General features: G+C 37.0%; 1 long non-coding RNA gene across 2 annotated transcripts; it reads left to right on the top strand.

Moving 5' to 3' along the window:
• The first annotated feature begins 278 nt into the window (after positions 1-278).
• LOC139705434 (uncharacterized) lies at positions 279-5,647 on the top strand. 2 transcript variants are annotated; one of them, XR_011707327.1, is made up of 3 exons: positions 279-876; positions 3,031-3,098; positions 4,879-5,647. It is a non-coding gene; the product is annotated as an uncharacterized lncRNA (long non-coding RNA). The 2 variants fall into 2 exon arrangements; XR_011707326.1 differs by lacking the exon at positions 3,031-3,098.
• Positions 5,648-19,646: the final 13,999 nt, after the last annotated feature.

The raw sequence follows: 19,646 nt of genomic DNA, 5'->3' as shown, positions 1-19,646 counted from the left end.
TTCATTAACATTTCCTTAGGATGGGTTCTGGGCCTTGGGACATTAACATTTCAATTTCCCCAAGTGCTGCTCTGCTTTCCTGGACTCCATTCTCAAGAAAGGCCTCCATTTTCTTTATCTTACTCGATATTAGACTTGATTTACCTAACTACACTATCTGTAAATCTGGCTTCACCATCATTCATGATTATTTTATTTTATTCGCTATAATTCAGAACATGCCATATGACTACAACCTTTATAACTGAAAAGCTAATACGAATACATTCTGTTGAAAGACCCCAGCCCAATAACTTTAGGCCCAGTAATAAATCACCAGGGCTTGCTTCCGCACCTGCACAGACGTCAGATGTATTTTTCAGAAAATCAGTTAAGTGAAACCGATTAAAAGGGAAAAACAGGATGGTTGGGAAAGAGCAGAAGAATAGATTCCAGGGCATGCCTGACTAAACAGGGGCTAATAAGCAGGAATAGAAAAAAAAAACAGAATGTTCATATGTAACTGTCATATGGTGTAACTCCAGGAACATAAAATGAAAAATAACTTTACCCTTTAGGTAACCTGTATGTTGGGTTCAAAATAACCAATAAGAAACCTGTTGCTTACCGTGCGCGCGAAACCTGCTCCTTGACCCTATAAAAAATCCTGTACCCCAAAGCCCGGTGTGCCAGTTCACCGAAGCTCCGGCTGAGGTTTCGCTGGGCACCCGCAGGCGCCTGTGTATCAATAAATCGCCTCTTGCTTTTGCAGCCAGTGCCTCGTGCGTCTTTCTTGGACAGGGAATCGGTGGGTCTTTCATTTGGCGAGCCAGCCAGGAGAACTCCTGTAACCCCGTCCGGATCCCTGCCCGAGGAACACCCGATAACCACTGGGAGGTAAGCTGGCCAGTTCGTGTCATTTTGTGTCTCTGTCTGTCTGGTTGTTATCTTGTTATCTGTTCATGCGCAGCGTCTGTACGATTACGCGTAATCGCTCTGTATTCTGGGCAGCTTGAGAAGGAGTTGACGAACTCGGACTTCTCCCCTGCCACCCTGGGAGACGTCCCAGGGGCTCAGGGAGGCCCATCTTGGGGGGCCTCCAATGTTCTGTAGAGTACACTGTACTCATGGGTGACGGAGGTGACGGTATCCCTCCTCTCCCTAATCCGTCAGGTACGTTCGGTTTGTGCTCGAGCCGCGCAGCGTTCTTTGTGTCCAGTCTGATATTTGTGTCTGTCTTCTTGCCTTTGCACTTTCTCACTCCATCTAAGACTAACATGGGACAATCTATAACAACTCCTCTGAGTCTTACTCTTGATCACTGGCAGGACGTTCGGAACCGGGCCGACAACCTGTCAGTAGAGGTCAAAAAAAAAAAAAGCCTAATGCCTAAGGCCAAACCAAACTGGAGGAACTGATCCTATGGGTGAAAGATAGGATTAAGGGACTCCCAGCAGCTGCCAGAGCCATTTAGCTCTGGGGAGTTCCCTGGGTCCTTGTCTACATCTTAAGGATTATGCCACCTCTGTTTACTTAAAAAGAAGGGACACTGAATGCAGTAAAGCCAGTCACACTGGGACCCTTGATTTTACACCTATAGTTGCCTCTACGTGAAAACATCTGGTCCACTCATGGGAAAGTCTATGGTGCCACTGATGGGAGTCATAATTAAATGAAAGTTCAAAACCTGGAGAGATATTTTCTTATCTGGTTGTCTGATTGTTTCTTAGGGATAATCTAGGTTAAATGTGTGTCTGAAAAAAAATAATAATAATAATTTTTATTGTAACAATCTGGTATCTGAATGGGTTTCTAAAGCATTGCACTATCTTGCAGTTAAAAGTTGGGTTTAAGCAATTGTTTAGTTTGATTTCAGATAGTTCATGCTAGAAAACTTAAATACTTGGGATAAAAAAAAAATTTTAAAGAGTTTCAATTTTGAACTGGGTAGCCTGAAAAGAAATTAAAACGTTGGTCTGGCTCATAAAAATGACATTAGATAATTAAATAGCAATAGTCTTAGAAATTTTCAAAGCTTAATTTCAGATATATATGGTAGTGTGTGGGCAAATTTAATGTAACTCAATGCTACTTTAGAAACTTCAGAACAAGCAAAGTGGCTTAGAGGTACTAAAGAAATTTCTTCTGATGGTAGAGATCCTATTTCCAGTTTTATATGAACAAGTTTTTCTAGTGTAAAAAGATATAAAATTTTAAATTTTGGAAATTGCTTCTTAAATTTGTATCATAATTTTCAACATCTAAACCTGGAAATATAACTTAAGGTTAAAATGTCTTAGGCCTAAAGTGTCTGCTCAAAATAGCAGTTTTTTTTCCCTGCTCCTTCCAGACCTTGGTCAGGGCTAAAGCTGATATGCAAACAGAAGCAGCTTGGAGCTCAGGCCCAAGGAAAAAAAAAAGAAGGTAAAAGTGTCTTTTTACCTGAACTCAAACTAGACCAAACCAAGAAGTAAATTGTATGGTATTTACTAACTACTGGCCAGTCATCTTTTTTTAGGATTCTTGTTTTTTTTCTTAGATTCTGTATTTTTTTGAGCTCGTGATTCTGATCCTGCAGACCTAGGTTAATGTTTTTCTGATCAGTAAAGTTTTTTTTTTAAAAAAAACATTGCAATGGAGATTTCATCTGCGAAAAGCTACGAGGCCTTTATTATTGTTATGTGTGCACACTCTTGTTATGTGTTGTATGTCGGTATGTCTGTATGTGTGTATGTCCATATATCCTACAGTGATATAACAATTGACAGATGAGGAGCGCTCATAAAAAAAAAAAAAAATTAATTAAAAAATTAAAAATAGATCCAAATATCTTTAATTCACGTGATTCAAACGGTTCAATTTAGATTGGGTAAACAGATAAAAGTAAAAATGTCCTCAAAATTAAGCTTATAAGTTTCTCTAGGTGTTCAAAAAGGCCCTAATAAAATGTTAACTCTGCTTAAATTTAAAAGTTTACAAGTATTGTTTCAAAATGTGAACAAAAGGAGGTTTATGTAATTATGGTGTTATTAATGTGTTCATATCTTCCAGGTATACAAGTCTGTAAGGTAGAAGCTTCAAAAGAACATTATATCAAGCTGGTGTTCTAAAGTTGTATGGTAATTTTAGGCTTAAAAAAAAAAAAACATGTTGGAGATTCAATTATATCATTTGTGTTCTATAACTGAACTTGTTATCAATAAGATATGTACGGTTCCATGTTACTTTCTACTCTGAGATACAATTCATGTATTTTTAAGTTAATAAGAGCCTAATCTATGTGAAGGTTTTATTGCAAAACACAAAAGTACATTACTACTTTTCTACAAGAGGTTAAAAGCTTTCAGCCTTTAATTCATGTTTTAGGTGTGATATTATGTTGTGTTAGCTAATGTTCATGTAAACTTGAACAACAATTTATGTAAACTTTGTAAAATGATCAGCTTCAGAACTATAGTACTTGAGATTTATAAAGAGCCCTGCCTTACTTGAAATAAGGCTCTGTCCCATCTCACTACATGTGAAAGTGGCTATGAAAGAAGTAAGCCAGATTTCAGTACAGTTAAAGATGTGTCCAAAAGTAGGTTTTTGCCAAGATTACTAGGATCTCAAACAGGAAATTATGATGTATAACCCTGCCAGAATTCAAGGTAGCTATTATATAAGCTAAATATGTTTTTACCCTAGTTAGTTTTGTTTTGTAGTTTGCTTATAGATGGTTTAAGGATTGCCTGTTAATGTTTTAAAGAGGTATTGCTTTAAGAACACAACCTGGGTCAACATAAGATAAGGAGTTATCACCTACAGGATAGAGAGATAGACATTAAAGCCCAGTGCTCTTAATATAAGGCTGTTAACTTATTTGCTGGATGTTTAAGATCAAGTTTTTAAAATTAGTTAAATTAAAAGGGCCAAGAAAACCAATATTTGGCTCTTGCCCTCTGAGTCAGTCTGAATCAGGGAATAGGGGACTTCTCCAAAGGGCTCAGCAACTCTAGGCCACATAACCTCCTGAGCAGGGAGATTAATGAGACCAGTGGAGGACAGAAAGCCAATCGGTGCATTTGCTGTAAAGAGGAGGGTCATTAGAAAAGGGAGACATCCCTGATGCTTCTGAGGGAAGCCATATGGTCAAGCAAGGCCTGGACCCATCCTAGCGCAAATGGCACTAGCAGAACTGAAAAGCTGCTATGAAGTTCCGGAGGACTCCCAGGATAACTCAGCTGACTGTAAACAATAGGTAGAAACAAAAGTCAGTTTTGACTTGCTTCATCTTAAACACTTAGCAAAGACAGTCAAAGCCAAAGCACAGCTGTTCCTGGACATCTTAAATGATAATAATAGTTAAATGTAACTTCCATAAATAAGTAGACTGAAGGCTACAAAAAAGATTCTTAGACAGAAATGCCTGATAACTGTCAAAGGGACTGCTAGAGTAGTTTTAGTCTAAGGCCTTTATTTCTAGCCAACGCAGGTAGGCTTGATGTTTGCTAATATGGTTATCCAGCCCTAAGTAACAGAATTAAAGATTTCTCTATTAGACACAGAGGTTATACTAGTAAAAGGATTTTGCAGGATCAGATGGCATTAAATTATTAAACTATATCTTAAAGAAAAAGACATCTGTAACCCTACATGTTAGTTGTTGTGTTGACATCCCTGACATTTCTGACAATGTGACAAATATCTTTAAAGATTTACCTGCTCAGATGGAAGCCATGTCCTCAGCAACTTTTTCGTGGAAACAATATCCTAGCTCCTAGTTCCTGGTACTGCCTGATGGAAAACATTGTTAATCTTTGTCTTGGCCATTATACTCATTGGCATATTCCTGTGCTGTGGCATTTATTACTGCATCAATATGGTTCCAGTACTAATAAGTTCTTGTTTCTCTTATAGACCACCCATCACTCAAATGGCCCTCCAGCCTATTACTTCTCAATTAGACTTTCATCATGGACCACTCGATAGACCCGATATTTTTAAGGGGGACTCCAAACTGCTTGCCCCACGCCGTCCCTTTTCAGCCTGAAGAAGCCAGAAAGATTCTCTTCGTCCCCCTTCCTCACAGCAGTAAGGAGTTCCCAAATTAAAAAATAAATAAATAAATAAAGCCAGATTTAAAGTTAGGTAGTCAGTGTAGTTAGATAAATCGGGGGTCTAATATCAAGTGACCAAGTCTATCACTGTCTTAGAGAAATCTCTCTCTTCCCTCGCAGAAGTCGTACTACAAAATAGAAGGGGATTAGATCTGTTATTCCTTAGGAAAGGTGGTCTCTGTGTGGTTTTAAAGAAACAATGTTGTTTTTACGCTGACCATACAGGGGTAGTCCGGGAAACTATGGAAAAGGTCACTGAAAGGCTGGCCAAAAGAAAAAAAAAATTTGAGGCTCAACAAGGATGGTTTGAACACTGGTTTAACAAATCCCCATGGTTAACTACTTTGCTATCCACCATAGCGGGACATTTAGTTATTCTGCTAATAATCCTAACGTTTGGACCCTGCATACTCAATAGATTGGTGCAATTCATGAGAGAGAGACTTTCTATAATCCAAACTATGGTTCTAACTCAACAGTACCAGTTGCTTAAACAACAAACAGGGTCACACACAAGCTTAATCCAAGAACCTGAGCAAGCAGAACAATGGATATAAGATTCTATCCATGATAAAGAAAAAGGGGGGAATGAAAGACCCCAGCCCAATAACTTTAGGCCCAGTAATAAATCACCAGGGCTTGCTTCCGCACCTGCACAGACGTCAGATGTATTTTTCAGAAAATCAGTTAAGTGAAACCGATTAAAAGGGAAAAACAGGATGGTTGGGAAAGAGCAGAAGAATAGATTCCAGGGCATGCCTGACTAAACAGGGGCTAATAAGCAGGAATAGAAAAAAAAAAACAGAATGTTCATATGTAACTGTCATATGGTGTAACTCCAGGAACATAAAATGAAAAATAACTTTACCCTTTAGGTAACCTGTATGTTGGGTTCAAAATAACCAATAAGAAACCTGTTGCTTACCGTGCGCGCGAAACCTGCTCCTTGACCCTATAAAAAATCCTGTACCCCAAAGCCCGGTGTGCCAGTTCACCGAAGCTCCGGCTGAGGTTTCGCTGGGCACCCGCAGGCGCCTGTGTATCAATAAATCGCCTCTTGCTTTTGCAGCTAGTGCCTCGTGCGTCTTTCTTGGACAGGGAATCGGTGGGTCTTTCACTGTCATAATGTATTCTACCATCAGATTCTTTCCAGTTTTGCTTTTTTCTTATAACCCTTTATAACAATGGTATCCCATTCAGACTTATGAAATGCACTTATTTATTGTATTTTGTTGACTCCTTCAGGCTCAAACATTCCTCAGTCTCTCCTTGACCTTCATGACCTTGAATCTTTTAAAGAAAAGTCCTCATATAATGTGCCTTGGAATTTTTTGCTAGTTTCTTTATAATTGGAACCAGATTATGTGTTATTTGGCAAGAGTATCACAGAATGATTCTGTGACTTTCTCTTTGAATCACATTACTGATGACTTTAACATTGATCACTAAATGTGTCTTTGGGGTTTCTCTTCTGTAATGTTGCCTTTTCCCTTCATAATTATTTAGCATTTTATAGGGTGATAATTTGAGACTATTAATATATCCCTATGCCTCATTCAACTTTTTTTTTATTCACTTAATAGTATATATATAGAGAGACCATATAAGGTTTATTGAGTGTAATGTTACTTAATATAATTTAAAAATTTATTTTTCTTTTAAAAATATTCTATTTTGATGATTTCAGACTTATTAGATTTGTAACATTACTACAAAGAATTCCTAGAAAACATCCCCTAAATGTTAACATTTTACAACCTTTGCTTTATCCCTTCTCCTCCTGTCTTTTAAATAAATATAAATATAGGTATATAAGAAAGACACTTTTCTCTCAACCATTTGTGAGTTGCAGACATGATGCCTCTTTATGACAAAATACTTGTATTTCCTAAAAACAAGAAATTATATATGTATAGTGTAATGATTGCAGAAAATCAAATTTGGTTAAATATTAATATTTAATCTACAAAACATAATTTGCCAATTATTTCAACCATCCTTTTTAACCAAAATAAAACTAAGCTTGGGGGTTTTCATGATCCATAATTCATTGTGTCCAGTGGTCCTGTTTCTTTAGTGTCCTTTAGTTTGGGACAGTTCCTGAGTCTGTGCTTTACATGAGTATTTAAGTTGTTGAATGATATATTTCAGTTTTGTAGATCTTTCTTCAGTTTGGGATCAGATGATGATACCTCATGACTAGATGCAGGTTATGCCATTAGGCAGGAATTTCATCCATGTCATGCTGAGTTCTTCCCAATGCAGCAGATTCCATCTGCACTGACAGACCCTTCTTGGTTAGATGTTGAGGAAACCCACCTGGCCAAGAACTGTTTACAGCCTCCTGGAAGAGAAGGTATCTAAGCGTGGGGGTTTTCATGATCCATAATTGTGTCCAGTGGTCCTATTTCTTTAGTGTCGTTTAGTTTGGGACAGTTCCTGAGCCTGTGCTTTACATGACATTTAAGTTGTTGTATCTTGTAGAACTTAAAGGAAGTCTCTAACCAAATTAGCAAATAGCTAGGGGCCTCAGTCACAAGAAATTATGTTGGTATGTACTTAATTCCACGACTGGCCAATATTGACTTTGTTTCTTTCATTAAGGAGTATCTGCCAGGGGATAGTGGTGTAACTCAGTGGTAAGAGTGCTTACTTAGCATTTATGAAGCCTAGGGTTCAATCCCAGCACTGCAAAACAAAAATGAAAACAGAAATACTTCATTTACTAAAATAGGCTATGGGCTGGATTTTCCCCACAAGTACTATTTCACTGATCCTTGTATTAAACTCAAGGTGCTGTTAATGCAGTTCATCTTCTGGGGTACCCTGCAAGCATATCATTGTCCTTGTCATAGACATATGCCACACACCATTTTTTTTAATAGAGGGACTTCCTATATTAGTCACAAAATTTGGTTATAAAATACGTTTATTTTATGAATTTATCCTCCTTAGTTATTAAATTCAATATTTCAATATGACTAATTACTTTGTATATTTGACTAATATAAAATGTCCTAGAATTAAGAGAACTGTAACACAATCTGAAATTCTATTCTTAAAACTATTACTCTTTCTGTCATCTTTGAGTATGAGAATTGATAATAAGCTTATATAATAAATCAGGAAGAAATATTCAATGAACTTTAGATTAACATTTTATGAAATAATTATACCTTTTTCTAGTTTTTTGGTGCCACATATAATGCAATTTTTTAAATCCTCGAAGTATAACAAACATTTTATGATCATTATGTAAGGATTGAAAATACAGGGAAATAAAAAGAAAATTGGATCCTCTTTAATTATGCCACACATATATGATATCCTTTAAAGAAGGATCTGGTTTCATGGACTTAAATTCATTTTGCTTTTTGGGGTGGTAGGGGGGTCATGCTTGGGTCATCCACAGGTCGTCTTCTGAGCCATGTTCCATGTCCCTTATTCTTGAACTCATTCTAGTGATTTTCTCTTCCAGGAGTCCTCCAAAATTGTTTTCCCCAAAGTTACCACTGATTTTCACTTTTAACAAATCAAGACATAATTTCATGCACCTCATTTTACATGTACTTATTGAGCAATGAAACATATCTACTTCAAATGTCAAGAATTTCTAATCTACTTGAGTTTAGACTCCACCCAAATAATAGCTGTGCTAATGTGAAATGACTTCTATTTTCTTTTCCACGACCACAACTGAATGTATATAAACCCCCCACCCATTCAAATAATTGTAGACCACAAAAGAAAAAATGGAGACAGTGCAAAACCAGGAACAACCTCATTGAAATGGGGGAAGGAGAGCTGTTTCTTTCACCCAGATCAGCCCATTTCTCCAATAGAGACAGCTTGGTGTGATCATGAGAAAATGCCCAATTTTCCCCTTGGGGTCCAGAAAAGGGGGAACATAAGTCCAACATTCTGGCTCTTCTGAGACTGCTGTCTGTTATGATGGACAGCACTGGTGGCATAATTTGGGTAACTAGGAGTCAATGAGAACCAGTAGCTTGCTGAGCACCTGGGAACCTGAAGTACTGAGAACAAACACTAGGTGGAGCAAGCGATGATGTGCTTCTGACAGAAGAGCACAGCTCTCTGCCTGGAAAGCTAATTGGCCAAACTCAGAGAAGATGCATTCTGGGAGAGGTCAGAGAGGCCCCAAGGGTCAAGCTGACTCACTGGTGAAGGTCTTCCCCAGTATGAAGCCACTTATGAGAGAAATTATCAAAACTGAAATTCTGAACTATGGAAAAACCAGTTTAAGGAGCACTCCAAGACCAGGCAGAAGACGAGCCATGTTATTTTACAGTAGCTGAAGGACTTAAAAAAATGAAACTTCTTAATATTTCTGTTATGAAATAATGACACAAACACTTCTTAAAAGTATTAATAAGTATTAGTAACAATAAAAAATGACTTAGGAAAAAATCCAGGATCAGAGATTAATCTATCCAAAATCTGCCTAAAAATTCAAATAATGGTTACATTTGTGCTCTGCCATCCCTCAACACTGGGGATGAAATCCAGGGACACTCTACCACTGAGTTATACACTAATTCTATTTTTTTAAATTTATTTTGATACAGGGTCTCACTAAGTTGCCAAAGCTGGCTTCAAACTTGGGATGCTCCCACCTTTGCCTCTGACATGCTGGAATTCCAGATGTGAGCCACTGTACCCTGCTTCTCAATATAAGGATAAAAAGAAGGCATGTGAAACTTTAATATTAGTTATGAGAAAGAGAAATAAGCATAAGTATGGTAGAGATTTTTTAAACAAAATGTCAGTAGAAGTAGCACACAACTGTAATCCCAACAACTCAACTCGGAAGGCTGAGTCAGGAGGATCACAGGACTGCAAATTCATGGTCAGTGCAACAATTTAACAAGGTACTAAGCAACTTAGTGAGATCCTGTACAAAAATAAAAAATGCTGGGGATATGACTTAGTTGTAAAGTGCCTCTGGCTCGATTCCCAGTACCAAATAAATTAATTAAAAATAAAAAAAGGAATTTCAAGAAAATAAAACAGGAAGTTATTAGCCATCCATTTAAGAACCAAGAGGAGAACTACTCTTGAAATAAATTTTATGCAGATAAAAATATCTCAGTGTTGAACATGAATGGATGTATTATCATATCACAAAGGGGACTGTAAGCTACCATTACAAAGGCAGGAGGATTACTGGGTTAATAGCTAAATTCTAGCTAACTCTTAAGACCAGATCATGGTGGACTCCAAGGAATTTAAGAATATTTGATCTAACATGGAACTCTCAGTGATTCATTTTATTAATTTGGAAAAATAGGAGTAATAAAACCTCAAAATGGCACAAAAATAGCATAGATGAATGGAAATGGAAAGAAAGTTTAATTAGAAAAGTTGTAAAGAATCTATTAAACTAGGAAGATATATCCTAGGGAAATAAATATAGAGATGGAAGATATTTCTTCTCAGAGAATTCAATTCTAATCAGCAATTTAAAAGAGGAAAGCCTGGGGATCATCTCAGTCTAGGAGAGAATACTTTAAGTATTTCTAATTAAAACAGTAGAGAATGTGAAATGGAATGACTTAGAACAAGCACCCCTCCTGCAAAAGCAGTACACAACATGATGTTTAGATGGCACAGTGCTAGTAACATTTCAATTAAAATCTTGAACCTGAGTCATGCCAGCTATTATTATTCATATTCAAAAGTAACTTAAGAATCATTATTTACATAACTATTTAAATAGCAAATAGATATATTAAACTCAGAAATGAAAAGAGTTCAATGGCATGTGTACTAGAAAAGATATGAAAAGCTCTTCATTATTAATCTCAGATTTGTTTCCTTAGAAAACCTGCCTCACCTTGATCCCAGAGCAATAGGACCAGGTGTTTATATAAGGAGAACTCTGAAACCGTGAGCCCTAATTTTTCCTCCTGTACACAGTTTTTATTGGGTTTGTTTGGGTCTTTGTGGGGTTTTTATTTTATTTTTTGGTTTTTATTTGTTTACAGCAAGTAAAAAGCTGACGAAAACCACACCATTTGAAGAATTACAGATAAAGTTTTCAAGTCTTAGGTAAAATTTTGGTCATGAATTTTTACCAATGTATTATTTTCCTAGTTGAATGTAGACATTTAAGAAATTCCCAGGGAATTTGGTTGTCCTACAGGGATATCCTGAGGAATTGGGATTACAGATTTAGGACTGCAAAGAGTGGTTCTCTTTCTAACACCTAACTCTATCTTACTGATATACCCTGGACTATGGACAGGCAGAGTCTACATATTCACAATACAATTCTTGGAAATTGGTACTATTAGAAACGTGCCTCTGAAGAGGAACATGCATTTTCAATTACAAGCATTCAAATTCAAGCAAAAAAGTTGTGTTCCAACCCAATGTAACAATCTGTTCTCTCACACTGAAACCATTTGGCGTAAATACTCACTTTCTTGGTTTTCTTGTTGACTTCCTTTTTGCTTCACTTGCAAATATTTCTAAATTGTATAGAAATGTATGTTGGACCTTGCATTCATAAAAAAACAAACAAACAAAAAAAAAAACACAATTTCTTACACAGTGGAAAAGAGTGAAGTGTTTTTAGTATCTTTTGAGAAAAAGATGTGTGATAGAGATAAAGGATCAAAACTGGGCAATTTTGTAGAATATCTGGGCAATCATCTTCACCAGTGAAGATGCCACTAACACCCACAGATTGCAGCCTCCAAGCCACACCTGGGCCCTAACAGTCACCAGAACTGAGATGACTTGTAGCCCTGACAAACATCTGTGGGCAGGCAATGAAGCAAGAGGTCAATACAGGAGGAAGTAGAGCAGGTGCTAATTCCCCTGAGTAAAAAGGGTAGCTGGTTCAATTTTTAGGGCTACTGGATTAAAGTGCAGGTGCCTTGAGCTTCTATTACTCTCTGGCAACGAACCACGGAATACCATTTGGTGGAGGAGCACTGGGTTTGTCCCTGCCAGCTTTGTGTTTGCATTAACAAATTCTAGTGGGTTTCAGGATTGAAGATGATGCCCATGAAAAGCATCCCATGCAGCATTTTCTTGTGAGACAGCATCTGAACTGAAAATAAATCTATGAGCTGCTTAAATGAGAGCTTTACACCAGAATCCACGTGAGCCCTTACATGGTCTGAAAAGCAGGTAGGGTGATAAACTTGGATATCCAGAGGAAGACAACTGACACACAGGGACAAGACCTCTTGATCTTGAGTTTGGCTGTGATGGGAGTGTTCTCCTTCCCAAGTTGGTCATCTTCCCTGGTTTTTCCTTTCCAGGGCTGGGGCACAGAACTGGCGAGGGTACACTGGCCTACTTTTTTTCTTTCCTAATACCTGGGCTCCCTTGTGTCTGGGACTCAGGTTCCATAATGCAGGGACACTGTGGTCACTGATGGATCAGGAAATGATAGGGAAATATACCTCAGGGCATGGAAGCAAACTGAATAGGGGAAGGAGACCATTGAGACCTGTAGGGGGACCATGAGGGAGTGGGTGGGTACAAGGGAAGTAAGGAAGAGTGGGGCTAGGAGGTGCATCCCAGGAGAAAAAAGACCCTGTTTGGGCTGGGGGCTGCTGCTATCCAAAAGTAGCATCTGTTCAAGGAATGGTCAAGGAGTAAAGACAAGGAAGAGGAGCAACATTAGGATAGCTTGACTCAGGGCCACATCTGGGACACTGGAGCTCAGAAAGCTAACTAGAATGGCTGTATTTTTCCTATTTTTAAAATAGTCAAATTTTTCCATTTTTTATTAACAGTAAGAAAACAGTAGAATTAGCACAATGTTACTTATCTCCAGATGAGGTTTTCCTTTACCAACAAGTGATCAAGCTAGCAGGCACAGGTTTAAGGACTCCTGACAACATGTCATGTCATTTAGCATTATTGCTTATCTAAATGGCCAGGTCTCAAGAATAGCAAAACCACCCTCCCTATTATGTGTATGGTTTTTGTTGTTATTGTTTATTTGTTTACATTTTTCTTTTTAAAGAAGCTACAGTGGGATACTGACATTTGATAAGCTATCTGAGCTATATCACACTGGGGTTTAGTCAAGTTGCATATCTCTGGTCTTCTTGGTGGGACAAGGCACTTTAAAAATACATCTGAGAAAATACTGCCTATGTGCACATTTCTAGACTCAGGATCACAAAGGCAAATACAAAGAATCTTTCCTTTTTTAAAATTTCAACCTCCATTAAGGATGCTTTGACAAATTGCTCTTTTTCTACAGACTTGCTCTTTTACCTAATTTTTTTTCTTCTTAAAATTCTTGATTGCTATTTTTTTTAACAATGTGATGACTCCCCACCACAGTGCTAAAATATTCCTGAAATAGTGTTCAAATTTGATCAGAAACATGAACCAGGATGTGTGACTATCCAGAATCATAAGAGACAGATGGGAAAAAAATGTCCCCCTAAACCACTGCCTGATAGCTCAGGCCTTAGCCTGTGTGAAGGACCCTGCAAAGAGGAGACATCTGAACATATCACTCAACTTAGGGATCTGGGGAGCACTTAAGTCTCCGAGGTTCCTCTACTCCTCAAACAGCTGCCCAGACAGTTTGGGCAATCCATTTGCCTGGCAACACCCTGGCAACTGGGAAGAGGAGCTCCTACTACTTGCAGAAGGCCACCACCTTGAACTTACCCCAGAATGTGGGCTGAGAATGGGCTCCTCAGACTTCAGTGGCCTCTCCTGCTCATAGACCAGCCAGATATATCAGGTGGAAGTCTGTGATACCGGGAGGCCTGGAACTCCCATAATATCATAGGACTGTACCACTGCTCACTTAGTTGCCCTTCATGTTGACAATCAGAAAGTAGTGCCATTCCATGTTAGGGAGCCTGTTGGCTAAGAGGATCTGAGTCTGTTGGGACCAAAGTGTAGAGTTTACCTGGAACAAGACTATCCCATGCAGTGCTGGTGGGTCTGTTCTTAAGCTGGGTGGGTATTAGCACTTTGCTTAGCTCATTCACCTGTATCCTGAGGAAGGTGGCCTGTAGTGAGTGCTAAGCCACTGTCCCCAAATATATCCAATCCAAAATATGGTAAAATTTGTGATTTTCAGTCATTAAAATTATAAGTGAAATTTTCTTTTCTATTTTTTCCTCATTTCCAGTTTTGCTTCAATGACAACCAAAAACATACTCTGTATTAATTCAGTATTTTGACATTTTAAATGTTTTGCTTTTTGCCCTCCCACACGAATAGTTTTGATAAAGTGTATGTTCACTTCTACTTTAGCTTTTTCCTACTTGTCATTTCTATAAAAAATATGTGCAAAAGTTCTAGTAAGAGCTTCTTGTTGGTAAAATAATCTTTGGTAAGGGTAGGGACGTGAATTGTGCAGATGTAAATTTCTTACTTTCTGTAAATTTGTGTGTGTGGATGTGTGAATTCACATCTTCTGCCAACTTCTAGTCTCTTCACAATTGAAGGGAATCTTTTCACCTGTACCTATAGATTGTACTAAGTATGTATGCCTTATATACATTTCCCTTTATGTTTCACTGATATAATATGTATCATTACACAGTAAATAAGAATGTGATTTCATGAACCAGACTTCATAGATACAGATCAATATTTTTTAACCCAGTACCAGAGTGGCCATGGGCAAAATGCAGAGGCCTTCTGTGTCTTAGATTCTTCATGTATTCTTCATATGTGCTATAATAAGAATTATAGCACAAATTTTATCATCCAGTTATTGGGGAGATTAAATTATTTAATATTCATAAAAATGCTTACAATAGTGATTGGTACATATGAATTACTAATAAAAGTTACCTATTGATATTATAATAATTAGCTTAATTATTCTTCTGTGACATCCACTGGCATTTGTCTACTTTTTATTTTGCATTTTTTATCAGTTCATTTTACTTACACATAACATTAGGGTTCATTTTGACACATTTTACAAGCATGGGATATAATTTGCTTTAATTCAGTCACAAGTACTTCCCCTTTCCCTTCCTTCTTCCACCCCCTGTTCCTTTCCCCCAATTCTGCTGATCTTTCTATATCGATTTATAGATTCTATTTTAAATTAGTTCCTTATGGATATATATATAAAGGTTAGACTCACTATGCACATTTATGTATGTACGTCGGAAAATTTGGTCAGATTCATTCCACTATTCATATCTTTTCCCATCCCTCTCCCCCCCCACCCCAATCTCCTTCCTCTACTCCACTGACCTCTATTCTATTTTCATGGAATCCTCTCACACCACTTTTTTTCCCTTTCCCTTGTTTTGGTCTAGGTTTCATAAATCAGAGAAAACATTTGACACTTGACTTTCTGGGTCTCTTTTTTTTTAATGTGGACACAATATCTTTATTTTTTTATTTTTATGTGGTGCTGAGGATTAAACCCAGTGCCTCATGCATGCTAGGCATGCACTCTACCACTGAGCCACATCCCCAGCCCTTGTTTGTTTTTTTTTTTTAACGTAGCATGATGGTGTCTAGTTCTATCATTTACCAGAAAATGCCATGATTTCATTTTTTGTTAAACCTGAGTAACACTCCATTGTGTTTATATATATACCACATTTTATTTATCTATTTATCTGTTGACAGGAACATAGTTTGATTTCATAACTTGACAATTATGAATTCCACTGCTATAACAATTGATGTGGCTGTATCCGTGTAGTATGCTGATTTTAGATGATTTGGATATATGCTGAGGAGTGGGATAGCTGGGTCATATGTTCGTCCATTTCTAGTTTTGGGAGAAATCTCCATACTACTTTCCAGATGGTTGTACTAATTTTCAGCCCCACCAACAACATATGAGTTTACCTTTCCCCCCACATATTTACCAGTATTTATTATTATTTGAATTCTTAATAATTACCATTCTGACTGGAGTGAGATGAAATCTCAGTGTAGTTTTATCTGACTGCTAGAAATGTTGAACATTTTTTCATATATTTGTTGGCCATTTGTATTTCTTCTTTTGAGAAATATCTGTTTAGTTATTTTTCTCATTTTTTAAAAATTATTATAATTAGTTATACATGCCAGCAGAATGTACTTTGATATATTGTATGCAGATGTAGCACAATTTCTCATTCTTCTGGATGTATATAATGCAGAATCACACCAGTAGTGCAATCATACATGTACATAGGGTGATAATGTCCAACTCATTCCATCAGCCTTCTTACACCTACACTACCCCCCATTCCCCTCTGCCTATCCAAACTTCCTCCATTTTTCCTTAGCCCCCCACCCCGTTATGAATAAGCATCTGCATATCTGAGAAAACATTTGGCCTTTGATTTTGGGGGATTGGCTTATTTCGCTTAGAATGACATTCTCCAGCTCCATTCATTTACCTGCAAATGCCATAATTTCATTCTTCTTTAAGGCTGGCACTTCACAGAAGAAAAATGCAATCGATCAACAAATATATGAAAAAATGTTAAACATATTTAGCAATTAAGGAAATGCAAATCAAAACTACTCTAAGATTCCAACTCACTTCAGTCAGAATGGCATTACCAAGAATGTAAGCAATAATAAGTGTTGGCAGGGTACACTCATACATAGTTGGTGGGACTGCAAATTGGTGCAACCATTATGGAAAGCGGTATGGAGATACCTCAGAAAACTTGAAATGGAACCAGCATTTGACCCAGCTATTTCACTCCTTGGTTTATACCCAAAGGACTTAAAACTAGCATACTACAATGATGTAGTCACATCTATGTATAAAGGAACACCTGTGTGGGGAGACTTGTGGAGGAGTTGTGCGCGCAAGCGCGCACAGCAGTTACAAACAGAAGGATAACAGACAAAAGGATGCCTACCCCTCTCTGCCATCATCTTTAATAACACAAAAAGTTACATATTACCCATGACCAATGACACACATTAATCAGTATTCCTTTAATCCTGAGTGCTAGCTAACTGAGATAAGGTTAATGCAAACACAGATCCTCTCTCCTTCAAAGGATGTCACAATGAAAACCAGGTAGTGCATCCACATAGTTATCCTAATAGCCTCATCAGGGAACTGCTGGGTATTCCAATAATGGAAATCAGGGCACCTGTTACCCCCCAGGAGTTTGCTCAATGGGGGAACTCTTCTCTATTTCCATCACAATCAAAATACTTACATCAGTGTTTAGTTATTTGACCACTTATTAATTGGGGATTTGTTATGGTGTTAAGTTTTTGAGTCGTGGTATATTCTGGATATTATTTTTTTTTTATTCTCTTGTTGCACTTTAGCTATTAAAACTGGTTCTGTAATGATTAAGTTTTTCAACCAGTTTGACTGATAAAGATCCTTGAGTCTTCATGGCAATACATAGACATAAATTTTACAACAATATTTTAGTTCACCTAGACTTTCACTTTTATGCCCAGCCATTGTTCCCAAAGCAGTAGCACTCCGCTTTGGCCTCCTAACTTTAGACACGTTACATAGTGAACATATTGACTCTGATCCCCACTCATAACTTTATATTGGAACCACTTATTAGCCTAGATCAGCATACTGACATGTCCTTTGAGTTTTTGCTTATCTTTTCAGCATCAAATATCAGTTGATATAATTCGAAATTCTCAGGTTCAAATAATGTTCCAGAGAGACCAGAATTTCCCCTCATCTTTTCCCACAGATATAAACGCAAAGACTCTATTTTGTCTTGTAAAACATCTTTTCTTGGGTTGTAGGAATCTCCTTATCACATTTTCCCAGTGTGGATTCTACATTTTGATTGACACTTCAAGTGACTGTTTTCCATAGTGATGAAAGTACCCCGCATCTCTGCCTCAAGTTTTCAGAATATTTTCAAATTCTGCCTCACTAGGAATTCAATAACAGAATTCTATGAATCTAAAGTAGATTTTTTAGATTTAAGCAAGCTAAACACTATCATGAGTCATTGGTATCCATGTATAAAAAAGAGAGGGCTTTGTCTTCCAAATCATTTGAAGAGCAACATGAAAAGTTAGCAGCATTCTAACAAAGATCTGTTGGCTCCAATTAATATGATAGAGAAAAAAAAATATGATAGAGAAGTAATAATAGTAGTTCATGCCACATTTAGGAATTTAATAATTTCCTATCCTTGGTCTGATAAGTTTCATGAAAGGAAACAATTATATTCTCTAATTTAATAAGATAACATTCTAAGTTATATAAGTTATAAATTAAAATATAGCTGTTTTGCCCTTAAATCTAAAGTACGAACAAGAGCACAGCTAATAACCAAAACTGGGTCTAAAGAACATTTTCTAGTAATTGTAACATTGAGAATTAGAACCTGTGAAATAAACACATTGCATTTGGGGGGGGGGGGTATTTCAATATAGTTCAGCAGTAAGGAACAAGTTATTCCATTGCTTTACTATTTCTCTTAGCAAGGTTTTGTATTATCTCATTAAGTCTTCACAATAAACTGGTGACCTAAAGCAGTACGGTCCTTATATGTTAGAGAAACTTTGAACCTAAAAGAAAAAACTTACCCTAGAACAAAGAGCTATTGGTTACAAAGAGAGGATATTTTCTGAGTTCAGGACAATTTTCACTATGTAAAACTAATCTAGTTAATGTATTGAGGTGTATTACCTTTGAATTATTATTATATTATTTTACTTTTTTCCTCTTTTATTACAAGCTTATGGGTGCAGTGACATGTGCCTTAATTTCAGCTACCAGGAAGGCTGAGACAGAAGGATTTCTTGAATCTGAAAATTTAAAACCAGCCTGGGCAATGTGGAGAAACCCTATCTCCGGTGAAAACTCAACCTAATATACCTGATGAACATAAATGCAAAAATAGTTAAAAAAAAAAAAACATTAGCCAACTACATCCAAAAATACATCAACAATATTCCATGATCACGTGGCTTTAATTCCAGGGATGCAAAGTTGGTTCAACATATGCAAATTGATGAATGTAATTCAACACAATAGGATTAAAAACAAGAATTATATGATCATATTTGATGCAGAAAAGGTCATTGATAAAAACCCAGCTCCCATTCATGTTAAAAATGTTGGAGAAATAGGAATAGAAGGAACTTAACAGTATAAAGGCTATATATGACAAACCCAATGCCAATAATCATACCAAATGGAGAAAACCTGAAATCATTTCCTCTAAAATCACGTATAAGACATATTTATTTTTAGTTTTAGGTAGACACAATATCTGTATTTTATTTTTATGCAGTGCTGAGGATCAAACCCAATGCCTCATGCATACTAGGCAAGCACTCTTCCACTTGAGCCTTATTTAACATGGTTCTTGAAACTCTAGCCAGACCAATTAGGCATGAGAAGGAAGTTAAAGGTACACAAATGACTTTTTTTGATGACATAATCTTTTTAACTAGAAGAGCAAAAAAACCCAAGTAGAAGACTTATAGAGATGGTAAAAGAATTCAGCAAAATAGCAGGTTACAAGGTTGGCATAAATAAATCAATAGATTTCCTATATTGCAAAAGTGATTGAAATCAGGAAAAGTATCCCATTCATAATAACCTCAAAAAGAAAAACTTGGGAATTAATCTAACCA

The sequence above is a fragment of the Marmota flaviventris genome, chromosome 4 (genome assembly GCF_047511675.1).
Source record: "Marmota flaviventris isolate mMarFla1 chromosome 4, mMarFla1.hap1, whole genome shotgun sequence".
Taxonomy (NCBI): Eukaryota; Metazoa; Chordata; class Mammalia; order Rodentia; family Sciuridae; genus Marmota; species Marmota flaviventris.
Note: the sequence above shows the minus strand (reverse complement) of the source record. Positions and strands in the feature narration are given on the sequence as shown.